We start from the raw sequence: 14993 nt of genomic DNA, 5'->3' as shown, positions 1-14993 counted from the left end.
GTCTTTTTTTCCCTTGCTCTTTAAACATTTTATTAGATTATGGAATAAAATACAGAAATACAAAAGCAAATAGGAAAACACAAAGGGGGAGGGGTAAGAGAAGTGAAGGGGGGAGGGGAAAAAGAAGAAAAAAAGTGTTGACTTCCGACTTCCTGTGTTGCTGTAAAATAAAGCATTAACATCAAATCTCAACTTTTTACTTTTCCATAATAATATAAACTAGCCATTTCTATCAAAACAAATCAGACTAATCAGTAAAACCCAAAATCAAAGTTTCATTTTTTTCCCACCTGAAGCACAAAGTCCAGAAGTGGTCTCCATGTAGCATCTCCTTACTCTTTACCATACTTGCTTTTGCTGCTTTACAGTATTGTTCTTTGAAATCCCGGATGCTTGTAGCCATTTCTGAGTACCTAAATGTGTTACTTCAGGTCCTTCCTCTTCAAAGTAGTATTACAGTCATGTTGGGAGCACTGAAGTGCTTCTGAATTGAAAGTATTCACATCATCATTGCCTGGAGGACACCCAGTTGAGGGCTCCTTTCATGTCCTAATTAAGCTGCCCACCAAAGTGGTACCCATCTATTTACTCACAGTCACCAGCATTCGAACTGCTGGTTTGGCAGGAAATGGTGGAAGTGACAGGAACTCACCCCATCCCACAACAGCAGCTGGATCTCAAACAGCAGCCTGCCAATCATTATACTGGTGTCCAACCACACGAGCCATCTGCTCCTTCTCTTCAAGGTTATTTACAAATGTTTCAAGCCATTTTTGGCATTTTGTTTATATGCTTCAGAATCTACCTTCTCCGGGTTTTTCAAGAATTCTTGAAGCCATTTTTCCAGAACTAGTCTGGGTTCTTCAAATGATGAGAGGCTTTCTGGAGATCCTTGAACACATTGTAATATATTTTCCACAGTTCCTTCAAAACATTGATTCTTGAAATCCTTTATTGATTTTTCAAGCCAACCATTACTTAGGGCATCTCAAAACTCTACTTTAGACTTCTATAGTCCTTTATGACCTGCTTTAAGTCATTCCTGAATACCTAGATGGGGTAATTTAGGTACTTTCCCCTTGAGGTTCTTTGTAAGATATTTCAAGCCATTTTTGTAATCTTGTTTAGATGCTTCAAGATCTTCCTTGATCAGATTATTCAATCTATCTGGAAGCCATTTTTCCAGAACTGGTTTAGCTAAAAGATGAGATGCTTTCTAAGGATCCTTGAAACCAGTGTAATGTAGCAGTGGTGGAGTAGTGAAAAAGCCATTTGTTCGGCTAAATTTTGCATCTGCTGGAACATCTGTTGCATCCAGTTTTGGTCGTCACCATATAAAAAAGATGTTGAGACCCTGGAAAGAGAGCAGAGAAGACCAACAAAGATGATTGGGGGTGAGGGGGGTTTGGAGGCTAAAATATATGAAGAGCAGTTGCAGGAATTGGGTATGCCTAGTAGTGAAAAGGAGGACGAGAGGTGACTGGATAGCAGTGTTCCAATATTTGAGGGGTTGCCACAAAGAAGAGGGGGTCAGCTTATTCTCCAAAACATCAGAAGACAGGCTAAGAAGCAATGGATGGAAGATAATCAAAGAAAGAACAAATCTATAACTAAGGAAAAAATTCCTGAAAGCAAGAACAAATAACCAGTGAACAGCTTCCTTCCAGAGGTTGTGGATGCTTCATCACAGGATATTTTTAAGAAGAGATTGGACAGTCATATCTCCGGAATGGTATAGGGCAGCAGTTCTCAACTGTGGGTCGCGACCCCTTGGGGGTCGAATTGTCGCCTAAGACCATTGGAAAATCGCAAAATTACAGTTATGAAGTAACAACGAAAATAATTTTATGGTTGGGGGTCACCAAAACATGAGGAACTATATTAAAGGATTGCAGCATTGGGAAGGTTGAGAACCACTGGTGTAGGGTCTCCTGCTTGTGAAGAGATTGGAATAGAAGACCTCCAAGGAGGTCTTTTCCAACTCTGTTATTCCTTTTCATTATAACCTTAATCTCCAAAGAGGGATAAAATTAGGGTTAAATGAAATAACTTAACACATTCATTAAACTGTAACAACTTTGAATAAAAGCATCCCATTTTTCCCCGCGCATGCCCCCTCCCTGCCATCACTGCTTCTAGAGCACCGAATGGCACCTCACAGCTGAGCCCCACAATTGTCAGAAGCTTTTTAAAAAATTGTAAAGCCTATTTTCCCTGCCCATTCAGGCAAACCAGCAGGGGAAAGAGGGTTTAAAAAGCTAGACTAACGCAAATGCTGCTTATCTGTGTGTAGGCAGGAGGCAGGAGGAGGCAGTTCTTCACATGGATTCACATGGCGAAGGTGAGGCAGGGAAAGTGTTGGAGCAGGTGGGCATGGCCAAGCATTGCAATGAAAATTGCTGTGCGCATGCGCAAAAGCAAAACCCAAGATGGTGGCGGCTATGGTGCTGCCGGGAGAACCAGTTCAGAGGCGTGGCCAGGCCACCATTACTACCGGTTCAGAAAGGTTTGCCAGATTTCTATTAGCTATTCAGCCGTACCGGACTGAACTGGTAGGAACCCACCTCTGGTCCCTTCCAATGAATTAGATTGTTTTTAAAGATTTGAAAATACTTGAAATCCATATTGTGAAATGGTGAACGTTTGTGTTGTGGGAATCTCCTCATAAAAATGTATGTAAAATGTAAACAATATACTGTACTTGTAAAGGATGGTGGCTAGCTAGAAACTTCACACCGCTGCCTCTTAGAGTCTTTCAGTTTGAAGACCGAGACTTGCAGTGCCTATCGTGTATCACACCCTTTGACTCAGCTTCTCTGTTGTTAAGCTGAATTCAGAATCCAATGCAAATATAAAAATTCAATTTAGACATAGACAAAAAGCAGGCATAGTTATGTTGGGACTGGGGTAAAGGGGGTTCATTTTTGGATCACATTCAAAAGGTGTGTCTGTGTGTGTGTGTTGTGTGTGTGTTTATATTTTACAGTATATATATAAAACAAATATATAGGATAGGCAGGAAATAAAATGTTATGGCTGAGGATAAACAATGAAGGTTTTGAAGAAGTTTCTTTATTATTATTATTATTATTATTATTATTATTATTATTATTATTACCGCTTATAGACCGCCCCCTCTCCCGAAAGGGACTCGGGGCGGTGTACAGTCCATATCAGAAATACATCATGAATAACTATAAAATTTAGACAATTAAAATTATTAAATAGATAGATAAATAAATAAGAGGAGGATAAAAAGATATACAGAACTGTACTGCTAAGAAAATAATTTAAAATGTAAAAATTTTAAAACCCCAAACAAATATCCTAGAAAATTAAATTTAAAAAAAAAACAATCCCCCTAAAAAACTAGTAAGAAATATGTATGCCAGGAGGTAGACGTTATAATTATGCCAGGCCAGCCAGTCGGAACAGGTGTGTCTTCAATTTCTGTCGGAAGGAGCGGAAGTCAGTGGTGGTTCTAATGTCGGGGGGGAGGTCATTCCAGAGGGTTGGGCCCATCACAGAGAAGGCCCTACTCCTTGGTGTCGCCCGTTGGCATTGCCTAGTGGACGGCACCAGGAGAAGCCCCTCCCTGTGAGAGCGAATTGGCCGCAGGGATGTATGTGGGAGGATGCGATCCCGCAGGTAGCTAGGCCCTGTGCCATGGAGCGATTTAAAGATGGTGGTCAAAACCTTGAAACGCACCCGAAAAACCACAGGCAGCCAGTGCAGCTCGCGCAGGAGCGGTGTTACGTGGGAGTACCTGGTACTCCCCATGACTGCCCGCGCGGCTGTGTTCTGGACTAGCTGCAGTCTTCGGGCGCATCCCAAGGGAAGCCCCATGTAGAGAGCGTTACAGTAGTCCAGGCAAGACGTCACCAGTGCATGAGTGACCGTGCGTAGGGCATCCCGGTCCAGAAGGGGGCGCAATTGACAAAGCGACTTTGTCCTGCAGATATTCCCCAAACTCCTCTGCTCTACCCTGCAAGGGTGCCCCCCGCATCCCCTGTGACAAGAGGGAGCGGGTCACCCTAAACAGGGCGGCAGGGCGGTTATCCGCGGACGCAATAAGAGGGGCACAATGTCTACGTTTGGCCGCTCTCAATGCCACAAGGTAGGTCCGTAAATAGGCTCTTACCTGTGTTCGATCAGACTCGGAGCGTGAGGATCTCCACCTGCTCTCTAGACATCTCCTATGGCGCTTCATCACCCTCAGCTCCTCGGTGTACCAAGGAGCTCGGGTGGGTCGCTGCCGCAGGAGAGGTCGCAAAGGCGCAACCCGGTCCAAGGCCCCAGCCGCCGCCCTATTCCAGGCGGCCGCTAGGTCCTCCTACCGAGCACGGGTCAGGGCTACAGGTAGTGGCCCAAGCTCCGTCTGGAACCTATCCGGATCCATCAGGTGCTTGGGGCGGTACCAGCTTGGACAGACTGGCTCCGCCTCCTCGCGGTGGAGGGTAGCGCCAGGGAAGTCGAGCCGGAGACATGAGTGATCTGACCATGACAGGGGAGTAATAACTAAATCCCCTATTCCCAGATCACTCGTCCACTGTTCAGATACAAAAATAAGGTCCAGTGTGTGACCGCCCTCGTGTGTGGGGCCCTGAATTAATTGGGTCAGACCCATGGCTGTAATAGAAGCCATGAACTCCCGAGCCACCTCAGATGCTGCTCCCGTCGACGGCAGGTTGAAGTCCCCCATAACCAAAAGCCTGGGGATCTCAACTGCCGTCTCTGAGATCAGCTCGAGGAGCTCGGGCAGGGCCGCTGATGTATAGCGAGGAGCCAAGTATACAATCAGCAGGCCCAACTGCCTCCCTGGGCTCCATTTCACACCTAGGGACTCACAACCGGGTATCTGAGGGACAGTGAACTCTCTCAGTTCTAGACCATCCCGTATAACTACCGCCACCCCACCACCCTTACCCAGGGCCCGAGGCTGATGGAATGCACGGAAACCCAGTGGGCACATTTCCACGAGGGGTAAACCACCCTCGTGGCCCAACCAGGTCTCCGTTATCCCTGCAAGGTCCAGCTCCCCCTCAGAGATCAACTCGCTAATGAGGGGGGCCTTGTTGGTTACGGACCTTGCATTGCAAAGCATCAGCCACAGGCCCTGGCTCTGTAGCTCCTGACCACCTAGTCTGCGGGGGTTGGTACAAACGACCGGGCGTAGCCAACAGCCACGGTCTCCCAACCGACCTTGTGATCTTCTCTTGTCCTCGCATCCCCCCCTCCCCGCGACCGATGTAATAAAACAACCCTCTACTGGAATAACTTCTTCCCTCTCCTCCCCCCACCCCGCTCACTTCCCTCCTGGACTCACCTGTTCGTCTGGCGCTGGCTTCCCTCCCGGCCTGGTTAACCCACCCACCCTCCCTGGAGCCCCCTAAAAACAATGCAAAACATTTCGATAAAAATCCCCTCAGCTTCCGTTTCTTCCACCTCTCGGGGTTCGCGAACCCGTCATCAAGAGCCAAGGGCCATACCTGCGAGAGAGGGGCCTCCCGCAGGCGGAGCAGGTCTAACCTTGAATAAATTGATAAAATGTTAAAAACCCAATTGGGTAAGGGTGCTGGTGATAAAAGTTAATAGCTGGAGGGCTAAGGTCTCAATGGGGAGCTGGAGGCTTTAATATCCAGATAGTACTTGGAAAGAAGGCGGGGGGGAAATGTTCAAATATTCCCAAATAGTGAAGCAAGGCAGAGATGTCAGAAAAATGGGAGACAGTCCAAGGTGGTTGGAGATGGATACAGCTGCAGATGAATGTGGGTTCCTTAGTGGGGGGGGGCATTCTTGGCCCAGTTGTTCTTAGTCTAGGCAGTCACTCAGGCCCATCCATAGCCCTGAAACAGGGCCTCCAGTGGCCTCTGAAGTTCCAGGCCACCCCCAGCCGTTGTTTTAGATCTTCTCCACACTTTGCTGGTTTATTATGACTTACTGGAATTCTGAACATCTGTTCTATTTCTCAATATAATATTATAATATAAATATAATATAATAAATAATAATGTAGTGTAATGTAATGTAAGAAACAGGAAGGCGTGAATAAGAGGCGGGGGGATGGGGGAGGACAAATTACTTAGTGTCAATAAATAGCATTATCAACATACGGAAAATTTTCTGGGATCTCTGGAAAGAATGCTACGAGTAATTAATATGGTCAACCCCAAAAGAATGGTCGTTTATAACAACAGAAAAATAGAAATAAATGAGACACCTGGCAAACCTTCCTCTATATTGCACCATAAAAGAAACAATTACAGCTGTGTGAAAAAGTCCTGCACGCTTTACGGTTTACGGTTTATGACATTTTTTTGGATAGGCCATTGATTTTATGATATTTTATGCTAACGGCTATGCAAATATTATTATATTTAAATAAATACTTGTGGTTTTTAAGTGAAAAGCATAGGCTTTTTGCAATTTGGTGCTGTTTCGATGGGGATTGTGAATTTTCTTGCATGCTTACAATGCATGCTTACAAGGACTATGAAAACAGATTAACTGATGCATACCCAGAGGCATACGTGTTGCAATTACTAAGGCCATTGCTAGTGTTTTGTTAATATTGTTATTGTTTGTGGCCCTAAAAAGGATCATTTAGGTAACCAAACATGGTTACTAATATGAAATTGGCCTGCCCTTATTGCTCATCACCAGGCGGCATCGCTTCGGCATAGACTGTATAAGCCTTTGCACGTGATCTTTGGTGACAATGTGGTGCCAGGCTGCAATAATGGATTCAATCAACTCCTGCTTGGTCTTTGGATGCTTCTTGCTTATTTCGTAACCAATCTTGGCCCACAAGTTCTCAATTGGGTTCAAATCCAGGCTCTGAGCTGGCCAATCCAGGAGTCGACAGCATGCTTTTTTCATACACTGCTGGATGGACTTGGCTCGATGACAAGGAGTTTTGCAGGATTTTTTCACACAGCTGTAGGTGGGGAGAGATAAATGTATCCAATGCTGTGGAAACTGTATATTTCCAGAAGAATATCAAGACCTGCAGAAAGATGAATCTGTTGCAGAAAATGACAGGCTTAGACTTCTCAGGATACAGGAAAAGTTTATTTGGCAGCCAGGTTCAGAAAGCTAGCACATGGTTAACATTGCAAATTCTGAACATCCTCGGATCCTTCTTCAAGAGCTATGGGCATTTCTTGGGTATTTTTGCAACATGGGGAGTTAATAGTCAGGAAGGTATCACTTAGCATGCCTTTTGCCAACAACAGCCAAAGCTACAAACAACTCATAATTATCCCTTACACAAGATTTCCTTTTACACAGTTCCCTTTTGCCTATAGATTCACCACATCAGGGAGAGGGTAAGGATTATATATTGTTTGGAGCAGCATCGGCTTCTGGCTCTCCACAAGATGAAATCTTAGTTGCTAGAAACACACAACAAATTATAATAAGGATAATCAAACTTACAAAAGTAAAGGATATAGTGGCTACAGATATAAAATCTTGCACCACCATATCCTGAAAGGTGCTCAAATTCTCTAATTCATCTTGCAACTGATAAGTCGGAACGTTGTTTTCCTTCCTTCAATTCTTCAGCCGTACGTCGAGAAACCAGCTTCCGGTTGTGGTTTCAGCAGGGCTTCTTCTGCCCCTTAAGAGCTACTCATTGCCGGTAGGGAAGCTTATAGGAGGCGTTCTTTAAGCGTACTACTAAGGGATGGGATTCGTCCGAGTCAGCCTCCCAGTATTCTTCAGTGGCTAGTTTAATGCGGGTCCAATGAATCCAAGACTTGGATTCTAAAACTTTTACTGCAAGTGGACAACACATAACTACAGTATACGGGCCCTTCCATCTAGGTTTCAAGTTCTCCCCTTTCCAGTGTTTTACCCACACTCTGTCCCCCACCTGAATATTATGACTGGAATTTGTTAAAAATGGTGGGGTAAAGGAGACACAATATTGTTGGATTTCTTGTACTTGCTTATTTAATTCTCCCACCATTTGATTCACCCATGAGGCCCCCAGCTGTCCTACATCCCTATGTGATTTTTCAAATTTGAACTTATTACTGGTGGCCGTCCAAACACCATTTCAAAAGGGGACAGTTTGAGTCCTTTACGTGGAGTACATCTTACAGACCAAAGGGCTAAGGGTAAGGTGTCTACCCACGTGTCGAGACACACCTTGGTTATCTTTTTCTTAATAGTACGGTGCGAGCGTTCGGTGTGGCCAGCGCTCTGGGCGTGCAGAGAACAGTGGAGCCTCCATTGGGTCCCTAAAGATTTTGCTAGCTTTTGTATTATTTGATGCACAAACTCTGGCCCGTTATCTGATGATATGAATGAGGGAATTCCATATCGGGGCCCAATGTCTTTAAGTAGGATTCTAGCTACTTCACGGGCTTGCTTCGTCTTTGTGGGGAAGCACTCAGGCCACCCAGTGTAATTTCACACCATGACCAACATAGCTTTATAAAGTCCACATTTGGGCATATCTGTGAAGTCAACAACTAACGAATCCATGAGGTAATACCCTTTAGGCTGGCTCCCAGGGGGAAGTCTAGGTCCTTGCCTTGGATTAACTTGGGCACATGTGTTACATCTTTCGCTGGCATGAGCACATAGAGAGTGAAGGCAATTGATGTACGCTATATGTTGAAGCGCCTCGGCTAATGCAGTTTTCCCCATGTGCGCTGTTGAATGGGACTCCTTCACCACTTGCCAGGCAATATTAGTGGGTACAAAGATTCTTCCATCTGGAAGTACATACCATTCTCCCTTCTTTAGTCCGTTCAAGTCTACAGTCGCTTGGAGTTTCTCCGTCCTGGAATATCTGACCATCAACCCCTTGGATGTTTAGTACATTATTGGAAATGGGAACCAAGGGTTTTGTAATTACTGATCTAGACACCCCTGTGTCTACCAAAAAGATTACATTATTACCCCCTATCTTCATTCGAACCAAGGGTTCAGGGGGGGCTGGACTAAACCCTGCCACTTCAGTCTTCAGACCTTTCGTATATCGCTTATGGCTTCCGCCTCACTTTGGGGCAGTCTTCGGCCTCTGCCCGTGAGTCCACGGGGCTTCATCCCTCTTCCACTTCTCCCTCCTGGGGGATCATAAATTTTGACTTTACGATTCAATCGACCAAGTTCCATTCTTTTATTCTGTCCTCTTCCCTGCCCCCTTATCCCAGCTTCTAGCCTTTTGGGACACTCTAACATCCAGTGGCCTTCTTTCTTACACCAATTACATTGACCTCTGCTCTGGATCTGGGATTTATTTGACAATGCAACTGCCAGCAATTCGGCTTTGTGTTGCATTCTATTGTCTTTCTTTTTCTCTTCTACTTTTTCTCTGTTCACAAAGACTTTGTGAGCAATTTCCATTAATTGGCTTATATTCATCCCTAAGGCACCTTCTTGCCTCTGGAGCTTTCATTTAATGTCCAGGGCACTCTGGGATATGAAAGCCATCGCTAGCATATGGACATTTTCGGGATCCAGGGAGTTGATTGGGCTGTAGGTTTTATATGCATCGACCAGCCTTTTGAAAAAGGCTTCGGGACTTTCATCTGATTTTTGGATCATGAGAGAGGGTTTGGACATGTTTACTGGAGGTTTTGCGGCTTGTTCTAAGCCTTGAAGAATTAGTGCCTGATAGTCCCAGAGGGAGGCCATATCTGTATAGGGGTCCCACTGCAGATCTTGCTGTGGAAACAGTAAATTTAACGCAACTTGAAGCTTCCTCCATCTACAGGTTTCAAGATTTTTCCAATGGCACTACTCAACCTTTCTCTTTCTTCTCCATTAAGGAGAGTAGTTATTAATTGCTCCAAATCCTGCCATGTTGTATTATGGGTTCTGATAATGACCCTAAACAAGTCAATGACTTCCTGAGGCTTAGCGGACAGTGGTCCATAATGTTGTTTACAATTCAACAGGTCTGTGGTGGTAAACAGGACGTATTGAAACAAAGGCTGGATCTCTACTTGTCCCTGTCCATCTATAACCCTTTGATCCATTTGGTGCAGCGGAGCTAGGAGCTGACTTCTGGTTCGGGTGGCAATGGGGGAATTTCATTGGGTTATAGGAGAAGGGAGTCCGCTAGATGGACTTTCCAATTTTTGCCTTTCTCCCTGGTCACTTTGTTCTACTGCCCCTTGGTTAATTCCACCGCCAGCATGTGAAGATTGCCTTGGGTGATAGAGGGGCATATGGAGGGGGGCCTTCTTCTTCATCGGGCGCAGTTTGGAGGTGAGGGTTTTCCTCAGGGTGATTCATTTTGACTTGTTTTTGCCATTTCCTTTTATTCAGGCCACACAAACCTTTACGGCTTCCTTTTTACATTTACAGAGCCAGTCAGGATTTTGTTGCACTGCTATCTGCCACTGGTCAATATACTGATATTGATCTGGGTGACCAGTTTTAGCATCGGTTATGATCTGATGTACTTTTGAAATGATGTCTGGATTAAAAGTGCCTTCAGGTTTCCATCCTACATTAAAGGTTGGCCATTCGTTCTCACAGAATCTTTTTAGCTCCCCAGGGTTGGGTTTGGGATCTCCGTAATCTCCACTAAAAGCTTTTTTGAAGTTTTTCAATATGCACTGGAGAGGCGTTCGAGGAACGCTTCCCCCCTCCCATGTTCTATTTCTAACACACTTTCTGCTGACCTGCAGTCCCAGAGCTCACGGTCACCAACAGGAACTGCAGCAGATTAACATCCCACACAAACCTAGAACCTCATTAGGATACGCAGGTTCCGTTTGGAAGGGACGCTATCCTGGCTCAGGGCGGTGATTGGGCCCCCTCTTCCACTCCTAACTGAGTGGGTCTACAATTCTTTTGATACTTGCCTGCAGGTGTCTTCTTTCTCAGCCGGCGTAATTTTTATTAACTTGTCCTGATCTTGGTCAGATTCTTGGATCGATGGTGTCCCCCTAATGCCCAAGAGAAGTCATCAGCCCTCTTCCGGGGAAAGCCTCTATGGGGCATCGGTCCGTTCCGTCCTCAGCGAAATATCGCTCTACGTCCTGCCATGGTTGTCAGAATTGTTGCAGAAAATGACAGGCTTAGACTTCTCAGGATACAGGAAAAGTTTATTTGGCAGCCAGGTTCAGAAAGCTAGCACATGGTTAACATTTCAAATTCTGAACAACCTTCATTATCAAAGCACGTGTTCTTATACATTCTCAAAAGCAGCGCAACATGGAAATACTTAACTCATTTCTTATTGGTTATTTTGAGGAAAAGATCTTATACGTAGATGGGGGTCTTCTCCTTTCGTTACAGGTATGGACTATGTGTCATTAACGAACTTTATTTGAAGCTTGTGGTTTGGACTCTTGATATAGGGACGTTGGCTAGAACATCTTGTGGTTAGAGGCTGGTGACATTTTCCTGTCCCTTTAAGCAAGCTTCTAATGGTCCCTTTTATGCCATGTCTTCATTCTTATATTTTAATTCATATTTTATTCTACTTTAAATCTGACTTTGTTGCATTCTTTTATTAGCAGTAGCTTTCGTGCACTTTTAAATAATAGAGCAATATTCATAGTTGCTTGGCCAATTTATCTGTTTCCTCCCACAGGTGTTGTTTTATGAGTTTTTTCCTCTCATTTCAGATATGGTTATTAATAACAGTTCTGCTGCCAGTCCATTGTTGACAGTTCACTTTGAAATGTAAGTTAAGGAGAGTATTTTTCAGTATATTACAGCTTCACTGGTCTTGGAAATGAGGAATAATAAAAGCCAAACAAACAAAAATGCACGCTAACCAACAACAGGGACAAAATGGAGGGAATTTTCAGAGATGGATGACCATTGCACATCAAGATTGGAAGAAGTAGCTTTTTGGCAATGCCTAGTAAAGGGGCTTAAGAGTTTGGTCTTTGGTATTGGGGAGGGTGTATTATAAGCATCTCTGGATGCTTTTGAATAAATTCTTAGCTTTCTGATTAATATAGAAAAGATGCAGATAAATCTCCACATTCTAGAATTAAGGCCGGCAAGGGCCAGACTGCAAAGGGAAGCTTAATCTGTATGCATTGTGTTAGTATTTAAAGATCCTGGTTAATAACTATATTAAAAATTGTAATTTGAATAAATCCTAATGCTACCACTCAAACTCTTTCTGAAATCTTCAATACATCCAAGCTTGTTTGCTAAAATGGCTGACCTGCTTATAGTTGATGTTGAGACAAGGAGCGGTACTCCAGTACAATATTATCTAACTCACAGTATACATTTCAGCAACTTAGATTTGCAATTTTCCCTAACCATTGCCTTCTGGATGAGTTGAACCATTTCACACTGTCCTTCTAGGTAGTTTCCCAGGTAACTGTGCACAGAAGGGAATCTTTGGCTGCATCCGAAAAGCAGTTGTGCTCTTATTATTTGGCTCAAAATTGATGAAGCATGAAGCATTACACAGAAAATATTAAGCAAAGGTTGTTTTGAGGTTTTGTTTTTGTAATTTGAAGATATGCAATGTTATTCTATCTCTTTGAATTGCCTGCCACTTTTGAGGTTGGGAAATATCTGAAGACGTTACATCTTTTATTTAGCAGCACTCACAGACTTTAATGTATAATGTCTTTCTAGGATCACATGATAATCTTTTTTGATATTAATGCAAACACAGTTAATCCAAACTTCTTTAATCAGTTTCCAAAATTTTGGAATACAGTTTAAAAACATTTTAAATCTTAACTCCGGTCACCATAGTAAGAGTATTTGGTCCATGAGAGGTGATGAAGGAGCATGACCAAATATATGCACTAATGTAACTTCAAATTTATTACTTTCCCTTAACACAAAGGGAAAAAACAGTCCAACCTATCAAAAACCCATGGAGGGAAGTATGCAGCCGAGTACCCCAAGGCTCTGTTTTAGGCCCAGTACTGTTCAACATCTTCATCAATGATTGGGATGAGGGAATAAATGGGGAACTTATCAAATTTGCAGATGACACCAAGCTGGCAGGAATAGCCAACACTCCAGAAGATAGGCTTAAGATACAGAAGAATCTTGACAAACTTGAACATTGGGCTATGAACACTGGGATATCTAACAAAATTAAATTCAATGGTGAAAAAAGTAAGGTTTTACATTTAGGCAAGAAAAACAAAATACACAGGTACAATATATTTGGTACCTCACTCAATAATATGAGAAGGATCTTGTCCTAGTGGACAACCATTTAAATATGAGCCAGCAGTGTGCGGCAGCTGCGAAAAAAGCCAACACAGTTCTAGGTTGCATAAACAGAGGGAGAGAATCAAGATCACGTGAAGTGTTAATACCACTTTATGATGTCTTGGTAAAGCCACACTTGGAATACTGCATTCAGTTTTGGTTGACACAATGTAAAAAGATGTCAAGACTCTAGAAATAGTGCAGAGAAGAGCAACAGAGATGATTAGGGGACTGGAGGCTAAAACATATGAAGAACAGTTGCAGGAACTGGGTATGTCTAGTTTAATGAAAAGAAGGACTAGGGGATACATGATGATAGCAGTGTTCTAATATCTCAGGGGTTGCCACAAAGAAGAAGGACTATTCTCCAAACTATTCTCCAAAGCACCTGAGAGTAGAACAAGAAGCAATGGGTGGAAACTAATCAAGGAGAGAAGCAACTTAGAACTGAGGAGAAATTTCCTGACAGTTAGAACAATTAATCAGTGGAACAGCTTGGCTCCAGAAGTTGTGATTGCCCCAACAATGGAAGCCTTTAAGAAGATGTTGGATAGCCATTTGTCTGAAGTGGTGTAGGGTTTCCTTCCTAGGCAGTGGGTTGGACTAGATGATCTCCAAGGTCCCTTCCAACTCTGTTATTCTATTCTATTATTACAATCCCAATACAAGAACAAACCTTTTAAAAATTTCCATTCATATCCATCCATTGAAGTAATTGTCAATAAAAATATTTTTGTAACTTCTAAAAAATATTTCTCTAAAACATTCAAAATCACAAGTCAAATAGCTAGTTTTAGCAAATATTTTTTGTAATTCTTCTAAAACAAATTATACATTTAAAATTGATTAACTGATTAGCTAATTAAGGGTAACCCATCATTTTACAACAAAGATTATTCCAAAGAATCAGTGTCTCATGAGAATAAGAATTACTTTTTCATTTCTTACCCAACATTGTCCAGTGAGATCTGGACACCTTTAATACTGAACTTTCAGGAACCGACTTCTTTTCAAGATTTCAGAGGAGACAAGTAATAGTTCTTCAATGTAGCCAGTACAATGGTATATAATCAATGTCATCTTCATTTGAGTAGGAGATTAATAGATTTTCTCAATGCTTTTTTTAATGTTTCATTTGAAAGTAGCAACTTTTAAAGGGAAAAATTGTGAGTTTCTCTGAACAATGTATATGGCTGCCCATTTCATTCTCATGACTATGTTTGAATATTTGAATTAAAACCTAATCATTAACGGAACGTATTACCACTTATGGTGGACCTGTGAGGAGGCTAAAAAGTTTTGGAAAAAGGTCAAAAAGTGGCTGGAGGCAATAACGGGAGTTAAAATAGAATGGAAACCGGAAATCTTATTAGGATTACTGCCTACAAAATTCAAAAAAGAAACCCAGTACTTAATATTGCATATAATAACGGCGGCAAGGATTGCCTATTGCCCAGAAATGAAAAAAACAAGCTAATTCCAAGTGAAGACGAAATAATAAGAAAGGTGATGGACTGTGCTGAAATGGACAAGCTAACTAAAGAAATCCAGGGAAAAGAAGAATCAGAATTCTACCAGATATGGGCTAAATGGTATAGGTGGATGGAGGAAAGAAATAAGAATCCTAGGCGATAAATAAGTAGAATGTGGTAGCTCTTACAGATTGTTGTCGGTGTTAAAATGTTTATAATATAAATACGAATGACTCTGAATAAAAGTACTTTCAAACAAATGCAGTTAAAGGAGAATGTTGGTACACTCTTTGATTTAAAATGCACAATTCAATTTGAATAATAATAATAATAATATATTTATTTCTTAGC

The sequence above is a fragment of the Natrix helvetica genome (genome assembly GCF_964273705.1).
Source record: "Natrix helvetica genome assembly, chromosome: 1".
Lineage (NCBI taxonomy): Eukaryota > Metazoa > Chordata > Lepidosauria > Squamata > Natricidae > Natrix > Natrix helvetica.
The sequence above is the reverse complement of the archived record's forward strand: the minus strand, read 5'-3'. Positions refer to the sequence as shown.